Source organism: Coptis chinensis, chromosome 7 (assembly GCF_015680905.1).
Source record: "Coptis chinensis isolate HL-2020 chromosome 7, ASM1568090v1, whole genome shotgun sequence".
NCBI classification, from domain to species: domain Eukaryota; kingdom Viridiplantae; phylum Streptophyta; class Magnoliopsida; order Ranunculales; family Ranunculaceae; genus Coptis; species Coptis chinensis.
The window spans coordinates 431,837-446,923 of NC_141462.1; the positions used below are offsets into that span (position 1 = coordinate 431,837).

At 36.2% G+C, this 15,087-nt stretch overlaps 1 protein-coding gene and 1 long non-coding RNA gene across 2 annotated transcripts in view; both read left to right on the plus strand.

Annotated features, from left to right (window-relative positions):
* TOP6B (topoisomerase 6 subunit B) overlaps positions 1–15,087 on the plus strand; it is a 39,086-nt gene that overhangs the window by 15,779 nt on the left and 8,220 nt on the right. The window lies entirely within an intron of this gene.
* Positions 4,709–5,939, plus strand: LOC147484947 (uncharacterized). Its single transcript, XR_015201647.1, has 2 exons — positions 4,709–5,374; positions 5,498–5,939. It is a non-coding gene; the product is annotated as an uncharacterized LOC147484947 (long non-coding RNA).

A 15,087-nucleotide genomic window follows, 5' to 3' on the forward strand; every position in this document is an offset into this window, starting at 1 on the left:
TGTTAGGCCCAATTTCTTGTACTAATTGCTTGGAGCTGGGCTGATATAGAAAATTCACTTGGGGCCACAATAGATATGCCAATCAGGACCAACATAAATAGATCACTTGGGGACAAAAAATTTATTGATGATGTAAGGCTATTCACCTCGATATTTCATTGATGATTTAAGGTGAGGAAGGATATTTTAAATAACCGATATTTGCAATTATCACTTGGGGGCGACATATCAAATACTGATATGAAATTATCGCTTGGGGGCAACTTTTTAATGATAATATGGATCGATGAATTGGAGATTGGATAAAGAGCTCAAATTTTTTTTTTTATCAAAAATTTTCATTTATCAAATCCTATTTTGAATTCAAAAAATTTCATTGCCAAAATCCTAATTTTGGATTCAAAAATTCCTTTGATCAAAATCAAATCCTATTTCGAATTCAAAATTTTCTTTTATCAAATTTTATTCCAAATTCAAAAAATTTAATTGTCAAAAATTCTTTATATCAAAATTCTACTTCAAATTCATAATTTCCAAGTTGTGGAGAATCCTTGTGAGTGCTCTACGCATCGTCTCTTATGTTATTCAAGAACGATGTATGGCCAAAGGCAAAATCCTAACTAAAGTTCAAAAAATTTGTTGAGTTGTGGAGAATCCTTGTGAATGCTCTACGCATCGTCTCTTATGTTATTCAAGAACAATGTATGGCCAAAGGCAAAATCCTAAGCTCAAAAATAAAAATAAAAATGGCATCTCGAATTTCCAAAAATAAAAATAAAAATGGCATCTCGAATTTTCAAAAATTAATTGCAAAAATTGCCATCTCGAATTTCGAAAAATTACTTACAAAAATTCCCATCTCGGATGAACTGTGTCGATGAACAATGTCGATGCACAGTATCGGATAAATAGTGTATCGAGGTACAGCTAGTATCGAATGAACAATACCGATGCGCAGTATCGGATAAATAGTGTATCGAGGTACAATATCGAATGAACAATGCTGATGACTAGTATCATGTGAACGATTAATCGATGGACGATGTCGATTACGCGATCGGTCGCATAATCGAGGTGAACAATGTCGGACGAACAATAAAAAATCAAATCAAATCATCGATTTTCAAGTTTATTTTCTATTGCTTCTCGAAATCTTCAAATTTTCACTTATAATACAATTTTCACCGATATTCGCCATTATTTCACTAATTTCTAATACAATATCGGCTAGAGAGCCAATATATTCATATAAATTTCAGGTACAAAGGCAAGATACAAAGATGGACACATGTCACAAAATTATTGGATGAAGCCATGTGGAGCAACTATAAAAAGATTGGATGCAAAAGAGAGGGGACCAGATTCATTTCTCACACTTTATTTTTCTATTTCTCACAGGTAAACCAGAGAGAGGAATGAGAGAACATTGTAAAACACCATTAATGAATAAGAAAAGCTTAGTGATCTTTATCTTTATCTTCTTGTATCTCACACTTAGTTTGACAAAAAATGTTGGATATTGGTCGATCAAGATCTACACTGCTCCAATTATCGACAAAGTCAGAGATGAGGACCAACGTTTGAGTTGTATGCCTTGTTAGCAATTCGGGATACGGCAAAAATATGGTATGGGAATAATTCAAGAATTATTCGGTGACTCAAAAAAACGGTACGGTCAAACATTCGCAATACGGCATTTATGCGGTGTTTAATTAATACGCGTTTTAAACATTTGGTTGCAAAAATTCGAAAGTCAAAAATTCATGATATTATGTTAGTAAATATTAATAATAGTTGTCATTCTCTACAACATAACAAACATATCCAAGCAATTTAGCTATGAAAACATTGAAACCAATTGAACGGTCTATATAGGTACCTTCATTTATTTGTTTTTTATTTGAAATTACAGTTCAAACTTCAAAATACACACACCATGGCATGACAATTTAAATATTGCTCAAAAAGTATAAAAACAAAGCTTTTGGATTAATTTATCACTAAGAATGTAAGAGTAGGGGACTTAAAGTAAGAGTTAGAACATAAAGTACATAAAAAATAACAAAAGCGCAACCGAATTTTCATTCAATTTTTTATTTTTTATTTTTTATTTGTAAAAAACCGTATTATATTTTTCAAGGCAAAAAATCGCAAATTATTTTAAAATTTTCAAACATTCGGAAGTATTAAACGTATGACCCTTCAAAAATTCGATTCGCGAATAATTCGACAAATTACTAACAAGGGTTGTATGTTGTCCCGTCAAACGTTTCCCTGAACTACTACTACATTGTCATTGTCCAGATACTTCCCACCATGTTACCATGTTACCGACTCTCTGGCATCATATTATATATATGTGACAAGACATATGTGCTTAGAACCATAAAAAAAAAAATACGTATGTCCTCATCTTTCCTTGGTGGAATTTTTGGTATGATCGATGATTTTAGCTAGCTTTAAGAAATGAAGTCAATTGGCAAATTAAAGAACTTCTTGATCTTCCTTATTTGTAGTCTTGTTAGTATTTGCCCGTGCCGTACGACACTGTTGCAAAAAATCCATCCCAAATCCACCGCTTAAAAAGCCCAACAATCCAAATGGTGTAAAGAGGCTAAAAAACAGTGTTCTAAAAATCGGTCTGAGTGGCCGCCAAAGCAATCTCTAGGCCCTAGGCAGTGCCCAACCGACTTGTCTATCTAGGTCCAAAGTCGTTTAAAAAATCGGTGGACCGATTAGGCGGACTAATCGGCCTCTAGGCGGTCCAGTCATTTTTTTTTCCGAATGATTAAATGTCAAAAATTAAAGACCCGTGTAGGCTTAAGATTTGAATGAATTTAAAAAACTAAAGTCTAATGTGAATTACATGTGACTATAAGAAATAATATGTTTTTATATGAAGTCGATTTTCTTCAAATATTACGCATTTTTGTAATAAGTATATTTGTCTGTGTTTATTTTTTGAGTTATGGTAAATGATTTTCTTCATTTCTTATAATATTAATATAGATGTGTATTATTATATATATTATAAGATATATTAGGAAAAAAAACCCGCCTAGCCCGTCTAGGCGCTCTCCCACCGCTCGACTACCGCCTAGCGTTTTTTACAATATTGCTAAAAAGCACATCCCAAATAGTTAAGAGTGTTCAGGTCACAATGTAAATGGCCTAACGTTAAAAGCCTAGCCCGCGCAGTAGCCTTTGTTCACCAAATGGTTATGGATTGACTTAATAAAATTGCACACACCCATCATCCTTCAGATTTTCCATGTCGTAACTTAATCCAAAAGTTAGGGGGGTGGTGTGGTATATATTGTCGACCACACCTAGTTTGTTATAGAGATGATGTCCGTGATCTATGGAAAATATATATCGTAGAAAAGGAAGATGTGGATATCAGTCAACAATCTATACAATTTTAAAAAAGATAAAATCTAAAGATGCGCATGTTGTACCGGTACTCTCTCATCGGCCCGGGCCTACATCGAGGCGGGGATTCGTTATTATTGCATGGCAGAGTCTTTATTCAAGGCTCTAGATGCTAGCACACGACCATACAAAGAAAGACTCTAGAACTGCTATTAAAAAAAAGGGAAGGGTTCTATGGACATATTTTATCTTGACGCGTAAACAAACTCAAAATCGTTAGGGCATTTATAAGTTTCGGATTAGGTTAATATTTTGTAGATATGATCTTCTAACTATTCTAAATATTGTCACAAATAATAAAAAATAATAATAATAATAATAATCTAAACTTACCAAATATAGTATAAAAAATGGTGAAAATGAACGATCTATAATTAGCCAAATTCTGTAAATTGTTAACTGCATTTGGCAAGTTTGGAATTTTTTGATTTTTTTGATTATTTGTGACAATGTTTAGAATAGCTAGAAGATCATATCTACAAAATATTAGCCTAATCCAAAACTTATAAATGTCCTAACGATTTTGAGTTTGTTTACGTGTCAAGATAAAATATGTCCCTAGAAACCTCTCCCTAAAAAAAAACGTATTTATAGATTGTCGGCAATAGTATTCTAACTTTAGTGACTATAGTATACGACAATCTATCAGTCCACAATAGTATTCTCACGTTAATGACCACTAATCACTGTACACGTGGTACCCACGTGGGGCATATTGAAGTTTTTTATTTTATTTTTTTTATTAATTTATACATTTAAAATTACTATTGTACCCTTAGGTACGAACAGGACCGACCGAAGCCCACATATTTATAAAAAAACTATTTTTAAAATAGCAAAATTACCATTTTATCCCTCCAAAAAACAAAAAAAAATTAAAAAATTAAAAAAATTGTAAAATGACAAAACTGCCCCTGTAACATACGTGAAACAGTATTCATCATACCCAATCTTTTTCTATATAGTAAGATACATCTCGATGCAAAATCAATGGTTGGCTACAACTTAACCTGTACTAATTCCCTCTCGAGTCTCAACTTGACACTTGCCAAATCCCATTTTCTCTCTCTTGTCCCGCAACATTATTTTTTCTCTACTCTCTCTCATCTAGGGGGTATAACGATGTATAAATAGTGCACTACTTTTCTAATTTTGTTATTTGGACGGAGTGTTTCTCGGCAGAGTATTTCTCCCTGAGTAAATCTCTCTGCCTGTGAGCGTTAAGATCTTGTTGGTGGTCTCATACTCGTCAAAACAAGGTGTTAATCAGGTTCAACCAGCATAAATTTCTGCCAATCACTTGGATCTGAGCTTGTTAATTTTGAGAATCACAGAACAGGATTCATGTTAACTGTGAACCCACTATCCCATATTCATCAATGAGAATCTCCTTTTCTTGGAATTCATTGATATCGTATTTTCCGTACTCAAGAAAATTATTATTAGATAATACCGAGTTATGATATAATTTTGTTTGTGATTCCATTGCTGATCTGAATGGATTTCTCTGACCTAACTTCGAGTTGGTGGCCCTTTGAACACCCCACTGTATAGAACTCTTCATGCAACCCAGAATGCGACCACCATCTCTCCCCCCCTGGTTAGGGACTCGTCCCGTCAAGTAGGTCAGAACCGTCTAATAGTGTACTGGTGTCATTCTTCCCTTGGTTTAAGTATCATATATGAAGGTGACCGGTGAGCCCATGGCGAACATTTTTGGTGGGCGTACCAACAGTTTGCACACTATTGACGTGTAACTGCTATCTGAAGGTACATACCTGACGTCACGAATGCCATACACGGTATCTTGAGTGATACCGCTCAGCAACATGCAAAGAAGAGACGCTATGTGGGAGAGGAAGCTGAAGTGCTAAAGAAAGTGTCGGCAAAGGTCCTTACTAAAGAAATGCTAAGAGAAGAACTCGCTAAACATGTTGAGCAGGTGACTTATTTTGTCAACTCTTATGTATATCTAATGCAAGAAAGTTCATCTGTCTTTATAGTCTGTAGAAGAGATAGGATAGACATCTGTCTTTACTAAAGTATCGGTTTCTTGAAAATGCAGGTGGATTATGAAATGGCATTGGATTATGCTATGCAGAGTGGAGTAAGTGAGGAACCCAGAGAAGCCATATATATACAGGCACTGGAAGGTGGACATAACTTCACTGATTTACACAGTTCTGTCTGTGTCTTGAGACTCTTCCCCGACACGTTTAAGAGTTGATTCATTATTCTTTCTATGGTCTCCACTGTCCAAGATTTCATTGATACTGTAGGTTTAGAAATGTAGCATTACAGTGCCAGTGAGCCATATATTTCCCATTAAGATTTCCTCGTTTTTTCAATTAAGGGAACTTGAGGTTGGGACAATCCAAATTCATTGTTGTATTTCTTATAGAGAGATTTATTGACCTCGAATTCATGTAAACATTCAATTACTTTGTAAACAAAAACATTCAGTATGGTCTATCGAAGAAAAATAAATCAGTATGAATTTCTTGCCATTGCACTATTGCACCTGAACTCTTCTATTTGTGCAGCTACTTTCTGATGCAAGATTTGGTTAAGACTCGCCCATAAAAAACAGGAAGAAAATTTGGAAATCAAACGGCTTTTCCATCTACTACGACCACACTAACCGTTCGCAAATTAGTGTATCTCAAGCATCTCAAACACAAAGACGAGATCAATCTAAGTTTTACAATCTTTGGAAGAAGCATAGTGGCTTCAAATTTCTTAGAGGATATTCCAAACTAGGCTAAACTTATGCCGGTATGTGTGTATTCACTTTGTGATAGCCAATCCCGGTATTGGTAGAGCCGCAAGTAGCATGTATAACGGAAAGTCTCGACACATACGTCCTAGACATAACACCGTTAGACAATTGCTCTCAAATGGAGTTATCTCAATCAACTGTGTAAGGTCTAAAGATAACATTGCGGATCTGCTTACAAAAGGTTTAACAAGAGAGCAAGTGAAACGATTATCTAGGGGAATGGACTTGAAGCCTTTGAGATATTCAACCAGAAGTCCTCATAATAGAAAAACCAACCTAGTTGACTGGAGATCACAAAATCTAGGTTCAAAGAGCCAACTGAATTATGTCTGTGACTCAACTAGCACTGGAGAGTAATATTATACTCTAACCTATTCCTATAATAAGAAAGTGCATATCTGTCACGCGAACCAGGATAAGTTATGCTTTTAATGATTTACTATATCTTGAAAAGTTATGTTATCCAAGTAGAGTATTACAGGATAGTCTTTAAAGAAATCACCTATGTGAGTGTGAAGTGGGGCCACTTCTATGAGAATGTTAAGACAAATGTCTCAAAAGCACTCACTGAAACCAAAAAGTGTTCAAGGCCAATATGAACACAAATGTGAGAACCAACTGTGTTCGAGAAGGTATTACGTGTAGATGATTGTCTAGGTTTATATAAATAGCTGACAGTTCAAGGACATTAATTGAAGTCTACTGATCGTCTAATTAAATCCGATCATTTTTCACTAAGGCAAGTTCAAGGCCTCCCCATGCAACTTGACCTGATGTGGTAACTTTTCATTTGAAATAGAACAAATATCTGATGTTTATAATAGAAGAAGCCAAATCATCATTCATGTGGGGAATTGTTAGAAAAATGGATATGCAATTGAAAGTTTATAGTGTAGTGAACACATGGAACTTGGATTTGCACAAATCCATTGAGAAATGAATGAGTAATTTGTCTCCCAAGTTACCCCACTTGAGATGAAATGGGTTTCACTTGAAACAGTACGTAAAGAGAGAGAAAGAACCTTTGGAAAGAGGCAACGGTTCAAAATGTTGTTTTATGCCGAAAAGATGTGTTCTTTCGAAAAGTCACTATGGTGTTTCGAAAAGACATTGTGTTACTTCGAACAGTTGTTTCGAAAAGTCACTATGTTGTTACGAAAAGACACTGTAAGTGTTGGTTCGAACGGTTACTGTGTTGGTTCGAAAAGACACTGTACGTGTTGGTCCGAACGGTTACTGTGTTGTTTCGAAAAGACACTATATGTGTTGGTTCGAAAAGGCACTGTGTTGTTTCGAAAAGACAAGGTACATGTTGGTTCGAAAAGACACTTTGGTTCAAAACGTCACTGTGTTGTTTCAAAAAGGCACCACTCTCATATAAATATCGGACGTTTTTGCATGAAGAAAGATTTCGGAAAAACCTCTCTTCTCCTCTTTGTTCTTAGTCAAAACACAATGTTGAGTTCGCTGATTCTTTGGAATTGAAGTGTTGCTTTCCAAAAAAGGAAAAATCCATTCTATCTTGGGATTGGGAGACAGTTTCCCATCCAACCTTGAAGCACCGTGAGGGGGAAAATCTGTCTTAAGGACATAGTAAATCTTCACTAGACTCGGATTGAAGTTTTCGTATTTGGTACATAAAAGATAAAGTTTTGCACTATTGTGGTAATTGGTAAAGTGTAAGTATAATTGGGTTGTGGCTCTTAACAATCAATTTGGATATTTGAACTTCCCAATCAAAGAATTTCTGACATGCTTATTTATGATATTGAGTTGAAGTGAACTAGGAATCTTTATATAAGATAAGGGTTGTGGTGGTTAGTGAGCACTTGTATATGCTTGATTGATGTGTAGGTAGAAATAGAGCATAATTGTGTGAATGTTGTGGTGCTGATTTTTGGTTTTTGGAGGAAGTAATATGCATATATACTTAGTGAATGACATTTCAAAGAACTCAAGAAAGAATGGACCGTAGTGGCTGGAAATATGGCCTGCAGTGACCTGTCAAAGCCTAGAACTGGCCTCGGGCGGTCTAGAGAGCGGCCTGCAGCACCTTGCAAATGGCCTATGAAGCAGTTTAGGACTTCAAATTTTATGAAGTATGAAGCTTGGGTATTTTGTACCATTCTAGAACTATTGTTTGGAACCATAGGAACTTTAGAAGCTAGTTTCTTAGTTAGTAATCAACGCACAAATTTATTAGCGGGATATGAATTGGATTTGGATATGAGTAAGGCTTCCAGATGCACCTCCATACCCTTGAGATATGAGTTGGATTAGGAGGCGTTACACTTTTCCAACCTATTTTTCTTTGGCATGGTGAAAGTATCCAACAGATCGACTAACAGTATAGGAGACACATTGGTTTGATTTGCATGCTCAATAAACGCTGACAAACATCATAGTTTCATCTTATTTTAAAACCAAAGTGTATATAGAAACACAAGACATATTGCGTTACAATACAACGAGTGACACAATCTTATTTTATTGTCCACAATCTTATTGTATTGCGGCCAATATATAACGGAATGTTGGCATAGAGCTGCCACGCATATCGGTATAGTGTGTAGTAGGCCTAATTTTTTTTCATATCCTACTACGCGACCGATATGCAAACCGCAAGCAGCTACATACCAACATTCCGTTGTATTGTAGCGCAATAAAATAAGATTGTGGGCAATAAAATAAGATTGTGTCACTCGTTGTATTGTAGGCCTAATGCGTTTACTAGCGGTGCGATTATTTAGCAATTACGAAAGAAACAGACGCATCTATGACTCGGAAATCTATAGCGACAAGTTCCACCAAATGCTCCCTCAACTGATTTGCATGCGCATTAGCCACGGACACACATCATAGATCATAGATCATAGATTCATAGCTTCATCTTATTAGCACCAAAGTGTAGTACAAACAAAAGTCCATGTAATAGATGGGTCACTGTGGAGTGACACAAACTTATTTTATTGCGATACAGTACGTACGATTGTACGAAAGTGGCATATAGTTTATGCTGGCTGCACCACAGCAGCTTACTAACGGTCCGATGATTTAACATGGTTTGGTACAGAAGCATGCAAAGCTCTTACATGTTCCACGAAGGGCTGCCTCAGACGCAATGCATTGATTGTTACAAGCGAGAGAGTTGAAACAGGGTCCAGACCACGTCCCGCTTGGCCTTTCACATTCAGCCGCTTCCACCATAGTTGGTGTCTCTGCATCACAAACAAGTAACAATTTGATACATGCACACTTCAAGCTAGTTAACACATACCAGTTGATAAAAATAAAAAAATAAAAAAATGTAGTAGTACTTTTATCACATGTACCAACTACAAAGTATAGTAGACAGTCCTACTTGTTTTGGTATATTCATCTTTTCTTTCTTACAACTGCGTGTGTTCTCACGCAAAATTTGGCCACAAGTACGAAGAAGAATAGAGGGATGAAACGTTCTAAATATAATCTAAAATCTATTTTTTTCCGAAAGTCAGGAGATGTGGCAACAGGGCACAGTATATCACAGGGAACAAAAGAACCACGTATACCGTATTACTAAACTTTTCCAATGTATCAAGGCCGGTAAGTAAGCATATATATTATGTTGTTACTTGTTAGTGAGATTAAACAATTGTAGATTGGTGTTGTGTACGTGCAATGGAAGCAGGTTGCAAACTAGCTTGCATGTCCTAGCTAGAAACTTGGGAATACGTACTCACCAAAAGGGTTGGACAGGACAAGAAATATTACAAAGAGAAGAGCAGAGAGAGTGAAAAAGCTTGTAAGAGACTTGGCCATTTTTGTGCAGTGTATTTTCTAGCTAGTTTCTGTATGAGCAAGAGATTGTGATAACCTATTTATAGCAAGAGATGATCCAAATGATCGATTGGTCATATATTCTAGTGAGTTCGTCTACCCGGGATATTCTCATAGAGACGACACCGATCCAACGGTTCGAAAATCAAAAACATATTCACATTTTCTCTCTTTCTTTTTATTTTTGATTTTCGAACCCTTAGATTTCGGATCCAACCATATTAGCACACTCGTTCTTATGAGGATATCCTCGGATAGCCCAGGCTTATTCTAGCAGGTTGCAATCTTGGGTGACCTTACATAGTACAAGTATCAACATCATAATCATATCATGTATGTGCGTGGCCTTACATAGTTACATCATGCATGTGTGTGGCCTTTGATTTTTGTGCCGTGTTTTTTCTAGCTAGTTTCTGTATTATTGAGCTGATGATATATATAAATTAAAGGCCATGGTTAACCCCTATCTATAGCGGCCAGGGGCGGACCCATTTTTAGTGCTCTTATTTGTTAAAGTTGTACGGATTATATTCTTGTTTTTCTTGTTTTCAGCTTGTTGGCCCGAATGTAATGTTTTTATTTTTGAATGAATATAATCAGGCAATTATCGAAAATAAAATAGTAGCCGAAGGGGGCGGACTCATAATTGCCACTCAAGAGAATTACTACAACTAATATACACCACAAATATCTAGAATTGCTTTTCAAGGAGGGCTGCTATAGCTAATATACACTATAAATATATTTTTGGGAAAAATTATATACACTATTATAATTAGTATTTATTTTTTTGACGGAAAAATTAGATGTGCTATACCACACCCCCACCGCCGCTTAGATCCGCCCCTGTATGGCAGGAACTAGATGATCAATTGGTCTTCTGGTACTTATCGATCGAATAGCTGGATTAATCTTGGACTTTGATTTTCGGAACGTATACCATACATTCATAACGATGTAAATATCTAGTGCATGCGCTGCCGTCATTCATGAATACGATCCGCATATTCGATGTTTCGATGGTTCGATGGTCATATTTTCTAATGTCAGCTAGTGTCAAAACCTTATACGCACTTTAATATAGATTTTCATCATGTGGTGCCGCACGTTCGTTTCTTTTCAATGGAATTGGAGTTGCCATCAGGACAATGAGTTTGTCTTTAGACGGTTTGTGTGGTCCAAATATTGTACATACCGATATTTGTCATTATTTTATTAATTTCTAATATAATATCGGCTAAAGAGCGATATATTCATATAAATTTCAGGTACAAAGGAAAGAGACAAGAATGGATACATGTTTTTTTTTTTGCAGGCAAAATGTGAATATATTAATATTAATATAAAGTTACATAGAGAGGATTCCACCATAAGTAACAAAAGGAGATCTTTCTACTCTCTAGGGGATCTAAAGTATAACTGATCCGATTTTCCAATTAAGCAGCAAAGGTAATAGGATATTCATTTCTTATGTGGTGGAGGTTTTCGTGCCCTTGTGGATGGCGGAGAGTAGTCCTGCAGCATCCATTGAGGTTTGGATTTTCTTTTTTGGGTATCGTCTGCCATGGTTCATCACCATCCTCCGATATATCCTCATCATCTAAGAAGTCGCGCCTAATTGACCGCTCTCGAAATAAAGTTGGTTTCGTTCAATACATTGGAGAATGAAGACTCTGCTCTTGTTGTCGATGAGGAAAATGAATCTAGCACTCTCCTGGCCTGAGCTCCAACATCCTCTTCATTCCTAATAGCCACTGGGGAAACAAATGTTTCACCGACTGTAGATACATTCAGGATCTGTAAACCCACCGTCTCTTCGTCAGGTTGGAAGTTAGACACTGGGTTCAGTGTAGAGCCATTTGAGTCTCGAGAGATTGGGATCCCCTCTACTGGATAGTTTGTCGGTGTTGTTTGAGTCACTTTCTGCACCATATCCTCATCCAATAAAGCCCATTTGTTTTGGTCATTTCACATGGACTCACATGTACTGACTAGACTCACAGCGCCGACTTCCCATGCCTGGTGGGCTCACATCCAATGGATGCAAAGCTATTTGATGAAGCCATGTGGAACAACTATAAAAATTGGATGCAAAGAGAGGGACCGATTCATTTCTGACTTTATTTTTCTATTTCTCAAATGTAAACCAGAGAAAGAAATGAGAGAACATTGTAAAACAGCATTAATGAATAAAAAAACTTTAGTGATCTTTATCTTTCTCTTCTTGTATTTCACATTGGCGTCGTCCGTTCTTTAAGAAACACATTCAAGTTTTCTTGGTTGAGCGAAACTGATGAAGAGGAGATTGATTTGTCAATTGAGTTTTTTCTTATTTTCCACCATTAATGCTTCATGAAAAAGCTTCAAACATGAAGTTCAAAGAGAAACGAAAACAGAGAAGAAGTGATGAAGATGTGCTCGACCTTCAAAACAACCAACTATCGAGATAAGTTTCTTGAACTCATTTTGTTATAAGTTTCTTGAACTCATTCTTTAATTCGTTATTGATTTTAATTCGTTAATACTGTGATGATGATTCTTGGATGAGAAAATGGGTATTGAAAAATCCGATTGGTTATATGATTATTGGTGGTGAAGAGGGGTATATGATTGTGATTATAGTAGCTAAACTCCATGTGTCGTTGGTGCTGGGTGCATGATGTTTGTGGTTGTCATTTGATTGACATTAAATTTTTGAGGAGTCTTTTTGTTTAGGAGTTCTAAAAGAAAAGAACTAATAACGCACCAATTTCGATACCGAGGGTCGAAGTTATACAACCCAAGTTCGATCTGATATCCGAGTCAAGTAGCAATAAAAATTTCGATACCGGGTCGAGTCGCGACAAATGAAAACCAACCAACCAAACTCAATGAGAACACAATTATCCGATACCAACAAAGACAACTTCGATACCCAACCCGACTTCAATACCGATACTAATATTTGGATACATGGATATTCCGATACTTGGTATCGAAATTGATCACTTGGAGGTACAATAGATCATTTGGGCTGACATTTCATTCTTAGAATTAGAGATAATCACTTGGGGTTGATATGTCGATATCCGATATAAACAAACCATTTGGAGCCAATGGTAGAAATTAGGTGGAGCCTAATATCATTTACATGGAGTGACTCTCAAGGACAAAAATGTCGAAAAAGTAACTCTCAAGGACACCTTTTTATTTTGTAACTCACAAGGACCGGTAGATGAAAGTTCAAGTATACCCTTGACGCTGAAATAAAAAGCGGATCGGGTAGATGAAATGTCAAGTATACCCCCAATCTTGAAATAATTAACGGCCCCAATGACGAATCGACACGGTGTATTTAGTATGAACATTGAATGTTCATACATGAACATTAGCCTTTGGGTATGAATATTGATTGGGTATGAACATTCAATGTGGTTCATAGTCCTTTGGGTATAAACATTAGATGTTCATAGTCGCGGGTATGAACATTCAATGTTCACAGTCCTTGGGTATGAATATTGATTGGGTATGAACATTCAATGTTCATAGTCCTTTGGGTATGAACATTCGATGTTCACAGTCCTTGGGTATGAACATTGATTGGGTATGGACATTTAATGTTCATAGTCAACTTGGAAGTATGAACATTCGATGTTCATAGTCCTTGGTCCTTTGGGTATGAACATTGAATGTTCATAGTCCTTTGGGTATGAACATTCGATGTTCATAGTCCTAGTCCTTTGGGTATGAACATTAAATGTTCATAGTCTTTGAGTATGAACATTGATTGGGTATGAACATTGAATGTTCATAGTCCTTTGGGTATGAACATTCAATGTTCATTATCAACATAATGTTCATAAGGTACATTCACCTGAACATTGGATATGAGCAATCATTGTTAAAGACATTCGCCTATTTGGATATGAACAATCATTGTTCATACACCGATGAAAGTATGAACACTCATTGTTAACTCAACACTCATTGTTCATAGTAAAATGACATAAAGGATAAAATTGGAAATATTTATTTTAAATTGGGAAAAATTATATACACTATTATAATTAGTATTTATTTTTTGACGGAAAAATTAGATGTGCTATACCACACCCCACCGCCGCTTAGATCCGCCCCTGTATGGCAGGAACTAGATGATCAATTGGTCTTCTGGTACTTATCGATCGAATAGCTGGATTAATCTTGGACTTTGATTTTCGGAACGTATACCATACATTCATAACGATGTAAATATCTAGTGCATGCGCTGCCGTCATTCATGAATACGATCCGCATATTCGATGTTTCGATGGTTCGATGGTCATATTTTCTAATGTCAGCTAGTGTCAAAACCTTATACGCACTTTAATATAGATTTTCATCATGTGGTGCCGCACGTTCGTTTCTTTTCAATGGAATTGAGTTGCCATCAGGACAATGAGTTTGTCTTTAGACGGTTTTATTGTGGTCCAAATATTGTACATACCGATATTTGTCATTATTTTATTAATTTCTAATATAATATCGATTAAAAAAGCGATATATTCATATAAATTTCAGTCTGAAAGGAAAGAGAGCGAGAATGGATCGTGTTTTTCGGGCAAAATGTGAATATATTAATATTAATATAAAGTTACATAGAGAGGATTCCACCATAAGTAACAAAGGAGATCTTTCTACTCTCTCAGGGGATCTAAAGTATAAGCGATCCGGATTTTCCAATTAAGCGAAAGAAAGGTAATAGGATATTCATTTCTTATGTGGTGGAGGTTTTCGCCCTTGTGGATGGCGGAGAGTAGTCTGCGCTAAAGATCCATTGAGGTTTGGATTTTCTTTTTGGGTATCGTGCGCCATGGTTCATCACCATCCTCCGATATATCCTCATCATCGGCAAAGTCCGCTTCCAATTGACCCTCTCGAAATAAAGTTGGTTTCGTTGATCAATTGGAGAATGAAGACTCGCTCTTGTTGTCGATGAGGAAAATGAATCTAGCACTCTCTTTTCGAGCTCCAACATCCTCTTCATTCCTAATAATATTCGGGAAACAAATGTTTCACCGATCGTAGATACATTAGGG